At 38.8% G+C, this 13,188-nt stretch overlaps 1 protein-coding gene and 1 long non-coding RNA gene across 3 annotated transcripts in view; both read left to right on the top strand.

Annotated features, from left to right (window-relative positions):
* Nucleotides 1–3,439: 3,439 nt before the first annotated feature.
* Nucleotides 3,440–6,032, top strand: LOC137185317 (uncharacterized). Its single transcript, XR_010928828.1, has 3 exons — nt 3,440–3,665; nt 4,159–4,220; nt 4,459–6,032. It is a non-coding gene; the product is annotated as an uncharacterized lncRNA (long non-coding RNA).
* A 3,605-nt stretch (nt 6,033–9,637) lies between these two features.
* LOC137184067 (glutathione synthetase-like) overlaps nt 9,638–13,188 on the top strand; it is a 40,920-nt gene continuing 37,369 nt past the window's right edge. For both annotated transcript variants that reach the window (XM_067591394.1, XM_067591392.1), the window contains exon 1: nt 9,638–9,784. The gene's annotated coding sequence lies outside the window, so the exon portion shown is untranslated. The remainder of the gene's footprint in view (nt 9,785–13,188) is intronic.

Genomic DNA, 13,188 nt, shown 5'->3' with positions numbered 1-13,188 from the left:
TCTATTAGATCCTCCAGAATATCCTCTATACAAGATTGTACCATACTATTTTGTTGCACTGCATTTGGGCAGTCAGCCTTCTCTGTGAAAGCCATAACTCAGTGGAATGTCCTACCTGATGATATGAAGAGCTGAAGTTCCATCAGTATGTTCAAAATTCAAAAATCTTCTAAAAACTACTCAGCTCTGCAACTACTGAACCTAAATTTCATCTCATGATCCTCTCATGAACGCAAATAATCTTGCTTTTAATTTGACAAGCTACATTATTAATTTCTAGTTGATATTGTGGGGGTATGTGATGTGCTGTTGTAGTCATAAAAAATGTAACAATTAAACTGAAGTCACATTGTGTATCTGATAAACAAGTGATAAGGAAGACTTTTTGGTTTGACTCCAAAAGACTTTACCCATTCATTTGTAGTACCTTAGGAAGGTGATTCAGTCCAGTCCAGCAGTTACAGTGTATTTACAAAAAGGTAAGATGAATTTACAGTATTTCTGTCATCAATGAGTTGATTCAGACATTTATGTACCTGTAAATGTTTCTGAGACACATCTCTGCATCATCATCTGCATGGATCAAGTTTTTTTTTTTTTTTTTTTTTTTTGAACAATGGGCAATTGTGGGGACAGAGAGAAGAACTTAAATACTGACATTTAAAAAAGGGAATTATAATGGCAGCATAGGGGTTCAGGGCCATAGCAATGTGGAGCATCAATGTGTAAAGTCCGTAAAGTCACTTTGTAAAGTCCGTTTCAACACGAGCTCTGTCAATAAATCATTTATCATTCTTCTGATGTTTAATAATGATGACTGACACTTTACAGTGGTGACGGTTTGCAGAAAATGTGATGAATTGGGGGTAAAGTCGTTTCAAATATCCACAGCAGCCGTGCGTAATGATCAGCTGTTGGAGAGCCTGTGCGTAATTCTCACTGAGGTCTGATGAGCGGAACGGACACAACTGTTGACGTACAAACGGAGGTTTAAAGACCTTTACATCCATTTTTGGCTCACTGTGACAGCAAATGAGGCTCGTGCATGTGATTCCACAGTGTGTGACTTTAAAAAAACAGAACCAGGTGTATCTGTGTCTTTATAAGTCTGGCAGATAATAATGTATGTGCATATTCTGTCACATAATGCCACGTTGTGAAGTGAATTAAAAGTTAATATATACGTTTTCATGAACACACTTATGTTTATCCGACAGAGATCATAAATACAGAGTGTAACAAAACACCATACAGCTGATGCTGCTGTGCCACACGTCATATTTGATTTGACAACGCCGCTAGCTTCGCTGCGCCCGCTGCATCCACGGAGTTATTATAGAAAACAAAAGCCAATAAATAACGCCTCCATGGCTGCATCCCATGGTTTGCAGCCATGGAGGTGCAAACAATGAAATAATGGTGTCCCACTGTCGCGGATTCATGTTCTCCACGTTTGCTCTCCAAATATGTGACATTCACGGACAAATTATTCGAAAAAATCTTTTGGGTGAATGGAATGTACTGAATCATTTGCGGAAAGAGATTTATTCCTCAAAACATTTTACTCCATAGTAAATGCGTTGCACAATAAACATTAAAAAGATATTTCTTTATGATGCCATTTGTTTCACTTGTTTCTATGACGACGTTTACAACAACAAAAGCACGGCGGGTATCCTAGCCTGCGCCTGCTAAGCTTTTTTTATGGAATACCTGATGCGGCCCAGCCTCACCCAGACTCTGCCTCCAGTGGCCCCCAGGAATTTGAGTTTGACACCCCTGGTGTAGCCAGAAGCTCTCTCACCAAACTCACAGAGGCAGGGGTCCGGGGAAGCCGCTGTTGTCGTTCAATGTGGGGATTCATCAGAGACCTCCCCAGCTCGTCCAGATAAAGCCTCCTCTTGCTGGGGTTTCCAGTGTTCCATCTGGGATTTATTTCACTACAAATGCATTGTATGGAGAGACATCCAATATATTATAAAAGAAAGCCATTGTCCACCTTTTGGTCATCCGTTTGCATGTGTATGTGCCAGTGACCATGTCTAGATTGTGGACTCCTCCTTTGTGTTTGTTATAATCCAGGATCCTCCCTACTGCTCACAGCAGCGTTCTTGTGGAGAGTGGATATCACAATGACATTTTTGTTTTTCTTGGGACAGTATGACACAGTTGTGGTGATCTCAGTAAACGCAAACTTTGAGGAGAGAGGGGCCCTGTCCTTTGTTCCGAGCAGTGCAGGAGGAAGCTCAGGTTTTTTTCCTCTTGAACATTCCCACCATGGTTAGCTTTTTCCGAAGCAGTTCTTGGCCGAGGGCATAAGACGTTAAAAAGTTGTCACATGGTATGTTGTGCCCCTGAAAACCCTTTGTCATATCAAGCACCACCCGCATGCCTTGATCTTCTCTGGCACTCCACTGGCAGGTTTCCCTGTGTGTTCATGCATGTTCCATGCATAACTGTTTCATGTGTCACACGTCGCCCAGATTTTGATGCTGTATTCCCCAGGTTTGCTTGGGATACACTGCCTGAAGGGACTAGCCGTTCATCCACGGTGACCTAGATTGTAGATTTTTGGCAAGTTCTCCACCCATTTGTCCCAAACATCCTTAATGGGAGCAAGTTTGTCATTCACGCGGCAAGCTGTACACCCCAGCAAGAAGCAACAGCCCCATGTAAGCATCCAGGTGTGTTTTGTCTATCTCCAACGGACTGTTGCCGAACACCCTTCTCTCTTCCATGTTCGTCATCTCAAGTAGGATCATCTCAATAGACTATGGTATGAACAGCTCAAATGCTGTCTTGATGTCTCAGACATGTGACACTGCATATCTAGTAGGCCCTGTGTATTGTGAGAAATGCGGAAGATGCCAAGTACAACTGATACACGTTAGAGAAGTCTGAGGCACCATTGTTTTCTGTAGCTGAGTCATGTCTGGATTATTACCAAAGTGTTAAGATCAAGCAAGGTGGGGTTTAGCAAATAAGCGCCACATTAGGAGGGGTTATGAGAGGTATATAATTTAATGTTTTATGATTTTTCATTACGTTCTTTATCCCGGGATCAAGGCCTTGGTTTGCTTTGTATTTCTCTTTATGCAGAGTAAACCTATTCACATTGAACTCTACCAGCTTCCAGTGTATTTCTTTGAGTCTTTCTTGTATAAGTTTTGAGTTTAATACAAAGTTGTGGGTGACCTGAAGATTTATTGGCCCATCTGAAGATTTCCCACAACATCATACTCAACATCATTCTCATCCTCAGACATATCCTCCTCAAAAGACATCGCCCATTCATTTGTAGTGCCTTGAGAAGGTGATTCAGTCCAGTTCAGCGGTTACAGTTTACAAAAAAGTAAGATGAATTTATAGTATTTTTATCAATGAGTTGATTCAGACATTTATGTACCTGTAAATGTTTCTGAGACATATCTCTGCATCACACTGCAGCGTTTAGCTTGGTACCTGTCAATTTCATACCAAACACGAAGCGAAATTTCGCCTCGCTACTTGCGCAAGGTTGACCGCAGGATCATGTGTGTTCATTCGCCCCAAACAGACAGAATACCAGTCGGTATTTCAGAGTTTATTCACGTGTGAATCAACATCGTGGATTGCGTTTTTTTCTTTTTTGCGTTTTTTTTTCTTCTGTCATATTCTCCTGTTAGGTCAGCAGTCATATTTATGATGTGCAACATTGTGTGTCTTATCGTAATATGTTGCCTGCGTTATGGTAAAGTCTTAACAACCAAAGTCATGTGTATTAGCATGCTAATCGCGAGTTATGCTAATCGCTAATTAGCCACCATGCTAGGCGGACTTTGGCAAGAAGGTTGTACAAATTACTTCTGTGTCCAGAATGTAAACTCACATGGTCCATGCTGTTTTAAATTAAATGCTGAAGGACTATGTTACCTTAGATAGCATATTTTACTCTACTTTAGGGAGTAATATCTGTTTTTATTTAATATATAGTGAGTTATAGTTTGTACTGTATATTAAACCTAGAGCACAGTACTGTTTATTACCTAACACCTAACAAGTACGGGAAAGAAATATAACACTTGACTACACCTGAGCAGGCCATACACAGGTATGAGTATGTCCTGAAAAACATACAGAATCAAATCTAAAAACAAAATCAATCTCTGTGTTTCCCAGGCCTTGAAACCATGGATCATGTGGACAGAACAACGATGGCTCTGACAAGCATCATTGCTGAGGTACAGTATGTGCACTGCATGTGAAAATGTCATACCTGTATTTGTGGTGCCATCGTGCTTGTTTTTTAAACTGTTATTCACTACTACAAATTACATAATATCAGAATAACTTGTAAATATCATTTTCAATTGTGGATGGGGGAGGGTTAATATAATGAATGCTGTTATGTAACAATTGTGTGCATGTGTGTTTTAGACTTCACTATACTGTAATATACTTTAGTAATTGAGATTACAGGTGGATATAGCTTCAGGAGGGGAAAACTTAAGTGTCTCCACCCACACTGAAGGGACAACCCTAAAAGATTTCACATTGCAGTTTAAAGGATTCCTGCTCTGAGCTGAAGAACAAAATAAAAAAGACTGCAAAGAAATGATGAACTCCTCCCACTAAAGTGGCGATGTAGAACATAGGAACAAAGTACCTGAAAATTTTATTGTTGTTGTTGGTCTGTTACATTTACAATTTAAACATAGTTTCCTGTTTTGTTCTTGTTTTGTTTTTGTTTTTTTTTACTAAAATTAATCATTTTATAACTACATTTTGATAGATTAGTTAAGAGTTATTTTGTTGTTTAAGTTTTATATATAGTTTTATATATAGTTTTTGTTAAGTTTTATATAGTACAATTTATATAGAATATTTATATTGTAAAATAGTAGTTTATATAGTTAAGAAGTTATAAATGAAATATATTCTATTTAATCATGTTCAATAATGTTTGGTCTGTTCAAAATGTTGGTCTGGTGTGTTGTTAATGACACGTTGCATGTTGTTAGATTGTGACATGAAAGGTAACAGAACCAAACAGCTAAGTAAGGATGGGAGAACATAATCCAGCCCACTCCCTGTTGTTACCATGTACTTATAGGGTAACTAGCCTGTACCTGCAGAGTAAGGACTGGGGAACAGTGTGAACTTAATAATACAGCCCGCTCCCTGTTGTTACCATGTACTTATAGGGTAACTAGCCTGTACCTGCAGAGTAAGGACTGGGGAACAGTGTGAACTTAATAATACAGCACGCTCCCTGTTGTTACCATGTACTTACAGGGTAACTAGTCCGTACCTACAGAGTAAGGACTGGGGAATAGTGTGAACTTAATAATACAGCCTGCTCCCTGTTGTTACCATGTACTTACAGGGTAACTAGCCTGTACCTACAGAGTAAGGACTGGGGAATAGTGTGAACTTAATAATACAGCCCGTTCCCTGTTGTTACCATGTACTTACAGGGTAACTAGTCCGTACCTACAGAGTAAGGACTGGGGAATAGTGTGAACTTAATAATACAGCCCGCTCCCTGTTGTTACCATGTACTTACAGGGTAACTAGTCCGTACCTACAGAGTAAGGACTGGGGAATAGTGTGAACTTAATAATACAGCCCGCTCCCTGTTGTTACCATGTACTTACAGGAATAAGAAATATCCCTCATTTTTAAAAAGCAAAGTGATCTGATCCCGACGGACCAGATCCAACAGTTGGTGCCTGAATTATTGATTGATATTAATAATCTCTTGATTTCATAATTCATAATTATCTATGGTAATTATGAATTATTACTATTAACCAAATGCACTCCTACCCGTCCCAACAAAAGCAAATCAGCATTGAAATTACAACTTTGAATTACAATTCTACACTGTGTACATTTTGCATTCAATTATATTATAACCTAGTTTGCAGTTGGATCACCATTACAATACTAACTGAATCAGTGATTTACTTTTCAAATGTTTTCAATGCATTGTTTGAGTTTTGGTTATATGTATGCAACTTGCTGTGCATAACTTGCAATACTACTATCCCTATACCCCATCTCTGTTCAAAGATGGTCTGACGTTAGATGTGAATGTCCTCCTTGATTTTTCTCCAGCCGTCCATATACTAGATAGATACATAGACATCTGATGTGTTTCCGGAGCTCTTTGTGTCTCTTATTCAGAGCTGTAGAAAGATGAGAAAAATGATCAAAGGATAGCTTAACTTACTGTATGTGTCAATGGGCAGGTTACACACAGGTAGAAGGAAATATATTGCTCCTCCTTCATCTAGGTTACCTTGTGAATCCAGAACACCACCCGCTTAGTGCCGGGGCTCAGTGTTATTACCAAAAATAAAAAATTTGTTTAATTACCTCCATACACATTGCCAGAAACCAAAAAAATGGTCCATTTTACTATTTTCGTGCTTCCCAAAACTACAAGTCTGCATTTTATTGTCATCAGAAAAATCAGGTTTTAAAAATGTTAAACTCAGTGTTCCTCCTAGGATCCACATGTCTTTGCTGAGTATGTTCCAAAAATATTTCCTCACACACAACCTGTCTAGCTGACAAGCGGTTGCATCGGTTGATTTGTACAGATTAGAGCAATCACTCCTGCTCCTCTATTAGTCAAGAGAACTACTCTATCCCTTAGATGCATGAGTGACTGGACCCTACACTCTTCCATAAGTGGGTCAAAAATGACCCATATTGGAATCAATTTGTTTTTATACCATTTTTGTCATTTTGGTTAAGAATAATCACTTGTACAATATTTAGTATTATATTTAGGACACACACACACTACATATAGTAATGTTAGCTAACTTAGTTAGCTAGCTAGTATTAGCTAGTTATAAAGTAGGCTAATTTGTTGATAAATAATAATAACAACAGTCATGAAAGACACAATATTATATGAAGATAATACTTACACGTATCAGCTCTTGCTGTGTAAAATAATCTTCCTGAGGGGTGACACTTCTGATATAGTCTGTGTGGTCCACAGTTAATTTATTCCTGACAGCCACAGTTGATAAGAATCAAAGGTTCCCATTGGATTCCATAGAAAATGCATGCAGGTTATTTTTGACCCACTTATGCATCTAAGGGCTATCCTGACCTGCTCATTAGTAACCCTGATGCTGAAAATCTTCTGATACAAGTTTATGGCTATTCATTTAGTGAAGGTGAAGTGAATGAAAATGTAAACCGAATGAAAATGTAATCATTTGGTAAAAACTGTCTGAGATTCATGTATGAGGACTGCGACAGCAGTTGTGTATCACCTGTTCCTAACATACTGTGAACTTTGGCTGATGTCACAGCACAAGGAGGGGATGAGATTTTTTTTTTCTGGCGCTGCTTGTTCTCCCTCTGCAAATGAGTAAGTGTCTAAGTTATTTATTCATAACTAACATAATTTTTTTTAAGTTTAATCATTTCCTTAGCAAGAATGACACATTTTAGTGATTTGTACCCTGTGATAGTATCTATATATACTGTAATTTGTAATAAAGAGTGATATTGAATAACTGTCAGTTACTGTCACAATAAGTGAGTAGTCTTACAATCTAGCTAGCACCTAGCTACTAATCAGGTTTAAATTCACATATTCAATGAACCCAATCCTGCTTTGTGAAACACTCCAATTCACTTACCTTTCTCTTGCTAGGCACAAAATGCCCTTTGGTAGTGGAGGCATGTATCTAAGCAATTTTGATACAATATGGATTGGATACAGTGTGGGCACTTGGACATATATTAATTGTCTTTACTTTCTCTGTGCTCATGTCCTTTAGCAGAAGCAAGATACCAGCATGCTTGGTGCAGGAGCAGCAAAGGAGACACCACATATGGGCACATCCCATCAACAGGAAAAGGAAGGGACACAGAGCATTTCACAACCTAGTACAAGAAGAAGAAGAAGAAGAGGAAGAAGAAATAAAAAGAATTAGAGCTGCAAGCAATGATGATCAGGCCCTCGCACCTTTGTGCACGTTGGGGCGCGCTGCAGTTGAAGGGCTTTTATTGCAGGTGTTGAAGAAAATTCACTCAAGTCCTTGTTCAAAGTTTGCTGTGGTGGAAGTGGTTTAACAGCATTCCGGAAATGCGGTGAGCATACTGACACAGAGCTGGTCTGATACAGTAGACTGACCCAGAGCAGAAGAAATGGAAAGACTTTATACAGTAAGGATCAAAGTAGTGACCAACAAATGGTAAACAAAAGATAGGAGGGGAGGGTATTTACATACAAGATCAAGGCAAATCCAGGGGCAAGACAGGAGGGGTCAAATCAACAGGGGTCAGGAGGTGGAAAGGACAATTGGCATATGTTTGATCAAAGAGTTGTCTCAGACGTCACTTGATTATCAAATCTCCAAACCAAATGTGTGTTCTCTGTTGATGATTAAGTCTGCTCCCAAAAGGTATTCTTCTTCACAGGCATGTAGATGTCTTCAGGCCTGGACTTTCATTGGATGTTGCACAAAGGAGTTAACTCTCATTTCCTGTGTCCACTTTGTGGTGCTAGAGAAAACCCACTAATTATACGTCATGTTGCTGTACATCATGTGTAGATCCCACCACAGAAATTTCATGTAAATCGGATGATGTTCGTCACATAAGGCTGACTTCCTGTTCTCAGTAGGACAGGAAGTCAGCCTGACTATGACTCAATATTGACATGTAGATGTGTTCAGGCCGGGACTCTTATCGAGCATGAAAAATTTGGGGCAGACTGGACAATGTACATTTGAGTTACAACAATTTCCTGTTTCATGGCGAAACACTGAAATTCGCTGTTGCCACGGAAAAGCGTTCCATGAAAACTCAAAAGCTTCACAATTTAGCAATGCAAAAGTTTTTAGATGACACTGACTGAATTTGAAGTTGCTCAGGTTAATTCTCTTGGAGGAGTTTGTTAAAATACAACACCTGTAAATGGCAAAAAAATTGCCCAGTAAATTCAAAATGGCCGACTTCTTGTTGGACTAAAGGTATGGCTCCAAGAGGCTTTTTTATAAGTCTGGAGATGTAACATCTGCCTACCAAATTTCATTCATCTACATCAAATTCAAAGGTAGGAGCAATGACTGAGAATTGTTAGGGGAGCCAACTTGCCATACCCAAGCCCAAGACCCATATAAGATATCAATTTTCGCCACTTCTGATGCATGTGCAAAGTTTCGTGAGTTTACGAGCACCCCTAGCACCTCAAAAATGCATTTTGAATCCGTAAAATAAAAATCATAATAATAATTCCTTCAAATACAATAGGACTTTCGCACCACCTGTTGCTTGGGCCCTAAAAATAATAAACCAGCATAAACCCAGTAGGATTCTACCCCTCCGGAGTTTTAACCCAAATAATAAATTATAATAAATTTCTACAATGTAATGAAACAGCTTGAATGAATGTAATGGTGCACTGTTTTTTTGCCAATGTTGTATTTTATTAAGTATGTAGTAAACTTATGGTGAAAATACAGTACATAGCATTTGTAATATAGATGCATATAGCTAATTTGTATAAGAAGGAGCTGGCTGTAATGTTCCCTTTCCACTAAAGCTCATGGGGAGTGGCTTAGAAAATGTAGACTGAGACTACACCACAGCCGTAGCCTTCACTAAGTACTGTAGAAATGAGTTTTGGCAGACACTACCATTACAGGAAGGCGTAGTTTAAATGTGCAAGTTCTTTGCACATTGTTGTGGTTCTGTGTGATACTGTGCCTCTGCAGCACTATTTTCTCAGAAGTTCAATTACACTGGAAGACCTTCCTCACAATACAGGGTAAGTCTATTTATATGATGCAATTCATATACTGAGAGAGTTTTAACACATATAACTTTACTTTACAACCAATTACAAAGTGAAAGCTGAATTGAGACAAGAGACAATGTGAAAGTGCGTCACATAAAAGAAACAGAAGTGATTTAAAATGATTTCAAAATTAGAGGGAAGCACGATATAAAGAAATGGAAAAATACAAGTGATAAAAATAGAATGCCAAAGATTGATAATCAAGAAGATTAAAGTAACCTCTCATGGAAAGGAAGTGGGTATATACTGTATGTATACATGTAGTTTTTGACTTTACAGGAATACATTCACCACTGACTATAAAGTTGACAGCATACAGTAAAATAATCAAGGACTCAGAAAAGGTAATGTAAGATATTTATCATGTGGATGCATTTAGTCAGTACAATACTTGACTATGATTGCAAGCATTAGGACAGATGCTACTGTATAACAACTTGCAGGATCACAAAGCCAGTGAATGGATTAAAAAATGTGTTGACTCATTGGAAAGACAAAGTTGAGGACAGCTACACTAAGTCTGTGGACTAAATTCTGTGATCATATTGAACCAATCTATAATTTACATGAAAGAGCTGAACTATTAAAAGCGGCTTTTAACAGTTTTATTAAAAAGAAGAACAGGATATAATTAAAGCTGCAAGCAGCGTTGAACGGGCCTTCGCGCCCTTGCGCACAGCGGGTCGCGGCGCAGTCATCTAAGCTTCTGGGAACCAAGAAAACGTTTGGAGATGATCAGTGTGAGAGTCTTTTGACACACAATACTAACCAGTGTCTCTCTGTGAGCCCACCCCTCTGTTCACAGACAATTATGAATTATGAAATCAAAATATGGTTAACCTTAATCAATAATTCAGGCACCAACTGTAGGATCTGTGAGGAACACAGTTGATTATTTGCAATAATTATCAATTATCAATAATGATTAATTATAACAATTAATAGAATTATTAATATGAACTAGCAAATACGGAGCACCACCCGGAAACCGGGACTAATAACCGAACAAGGTAATCTCATAAATGGGAGTTCACCTAGAATGTTAATATCTGAGAGATAATCATTCAAGGGTGAACAAAGAACGGTTGAATTCGAGCTCTGACTCCTTTAATCAGCCACTTTTCACAATATGTTACCAATAATGACAAAAGAACTTCTCTTTAAAGATATAACAGTGTTTATTAAACTTAGCAAAATTAACAAAGTTAACAAATGCTTCATTCAATAAATAGCTATTCTAAAATCTAATTCTACCAAACAAAACACAAACAGCTTTGCACAGGGTTGGACACTTTTGACGTTATCTGACCATCAGATGTGCAAAACGATGTCGGTGCGTGTATCTGTGCGCGCGTGGGTGTGGTGTTAGTCACAAGAGAGGGAGGAGGGAAAGCGATCCTGAGAGAGAGAGAAGCTGTTCTTTTTCCACAGAGAGCGCACGTACGGACGGCAGTCTAACGCACGTTGTCTAGTTTCAGATCGACAAATCAGTTTACTTTCTCACTCACGGCAGCACAAACACAGCAGTAGTCCCGAGCGGGACAAACACAAAATAGTCTAGCGTGGTGAACACAACTAACAGGCAGCAAACAGGCAGCAGCGGAGCGTTAACTGCAGCATGACCGAAAGAAGCACAACCAGTTAGCCTCTGCTAGCCTCTCAGCTAACCCCGGCTCTCTGTTTAGATCCAAACGGAGCACCGAGTCCCGATTTGTTATTTAGGTTAAAGCGGAGAGAATCGGCGGGTCTGTCAGCCAGCTGAGTGAAGTGAAACCTGCGGAAAAAACACCATGACCATCACGGTAAAACAGTCCGTAGAGAACTACTGTGTTCAGCTGCACAGATAGGAAATCCCTCGGCTGACAGGATGTATCACTCTGTGAGGAAAAATATTTTACCCTCCCCTTTTTGGTTTATAACAACGGTTGGCAACCAGCATATTAGGTACATTACTGCCACCCTCTTCCTGAGTTTTTCCCTCATATCAGCTATAGTCTTTCTTGATCATTAGTACAATATATGATCACATGTGTAATAGTCCCCTCAGCCAAGTTAGAAAAAATATGTGCATGTATGAACAACAGCAATTGGAGAAGATGACAGTCAAAAATTAATCATGTTAAATAATCATGATCTCAATATTGAACAAAAATGATCGTGATTATAATTTTTGCCATAATCAAGGAACCCTTAAAATCAGCAAATTGTGATTTACATACACACACACACACACACACACACACACAGTTTAAATGCATGTGATAAATTGTAAATATGTATGTAATGAATTGTTTTCTTTAAGAAACTGTTACTTGAACATTTTTCAGTGTGCTCCTAAAGTTATATGTATGCTCCTAATTTCTTTCATTTAGGAGCACATGTACTCCTTGAAAAGAAGTAAGGATTGAACACTCCTGTCAGATATGTAGAAACACTAAGTAAGTGGAGTGTGGCACAGTCTAAGGGCTTCTGTCACAGGCAGTAGATGTTTACTTTACCCACCCCCCTCCCTCCCATTCTCTCTCTCCCTCACAGCTCAGGACAAGGACATCAGTGTACTCTTCTTGTGAAATATCCTCTTAAATCCCATAATTTTGGCCAAATACTACATAAAAATTAAATTTTTTTGTAGGAATTTTCGTCGCGAATCCATTGATACAGGTTTGAAAGTGTTGGCACAAAGTCCATGCCCAGAGATTGCCTCCCCATTGGTTTACATTGTAAGGTGTAATGTCGCACTCCAACTTTCAGGGCTTACTAAATCTAAACCGTTCGAGTTATTACAAAGTTTTTAGCTTTTGCTCAACACAGTGTTATAAATCATGTATTACAGTTTGAAGCCAATACCATTAACGCCCTAGGAGGAGATAGCGTTTATTCAAGGTCCAAAATTGGCCAAAAATCATACTTTGAAATTGAGATTGCGGACTTCCTGTTGGATTTAGGTCAGGGGTGTCAGCGTATGATTTGTAGGTCTTGATGAGACGAATAATTGAGTTTTGGTTCGATCTCTCTACGACATTCCTACGGGCCGTGGCGGCCGTTTTACATACATAGGTGGTGCTCTCGAGCACATTTTGGCACTTCGGGGGTTAATTTTTACATTTTATCAAATTTTTCACCAGACCTGATGTGCGTGCCAAATTTGGTGAGTTTTTGAGCATGTTTAGGGGGTCAAATTAAGGATTGAAGTGGCGGATTAATAAAGAATAATAAAGAAACAAACACACGAAAAACAATAGGGTCTTCGCCCTTTGGGCTCAGGCCCTAATTATACAGTAGGTGCGCACTTTTATTATAACTAACAGCCTTCAGTGCAGCTCTCTGGAAATTTGTGTGATGTGACTACTTTATGTATTATATCATTTAGATTT

This window comes from Thunnus thynnus, chromosome 6, assembly GCF_963924715.1.
Source record: "Thunnus thynnus chromosome 6, fThuThy2.1, whole genome shotgun sequence".
NCBI lineage: Eukaryota > Metazoa > Chordata > Actinopteri > Scombriformes > Scombridae > Thunnus > Thunnus thynnus.
This window is presented reverse-complemented; position numbering and strand designations above follow the sequence as displayed.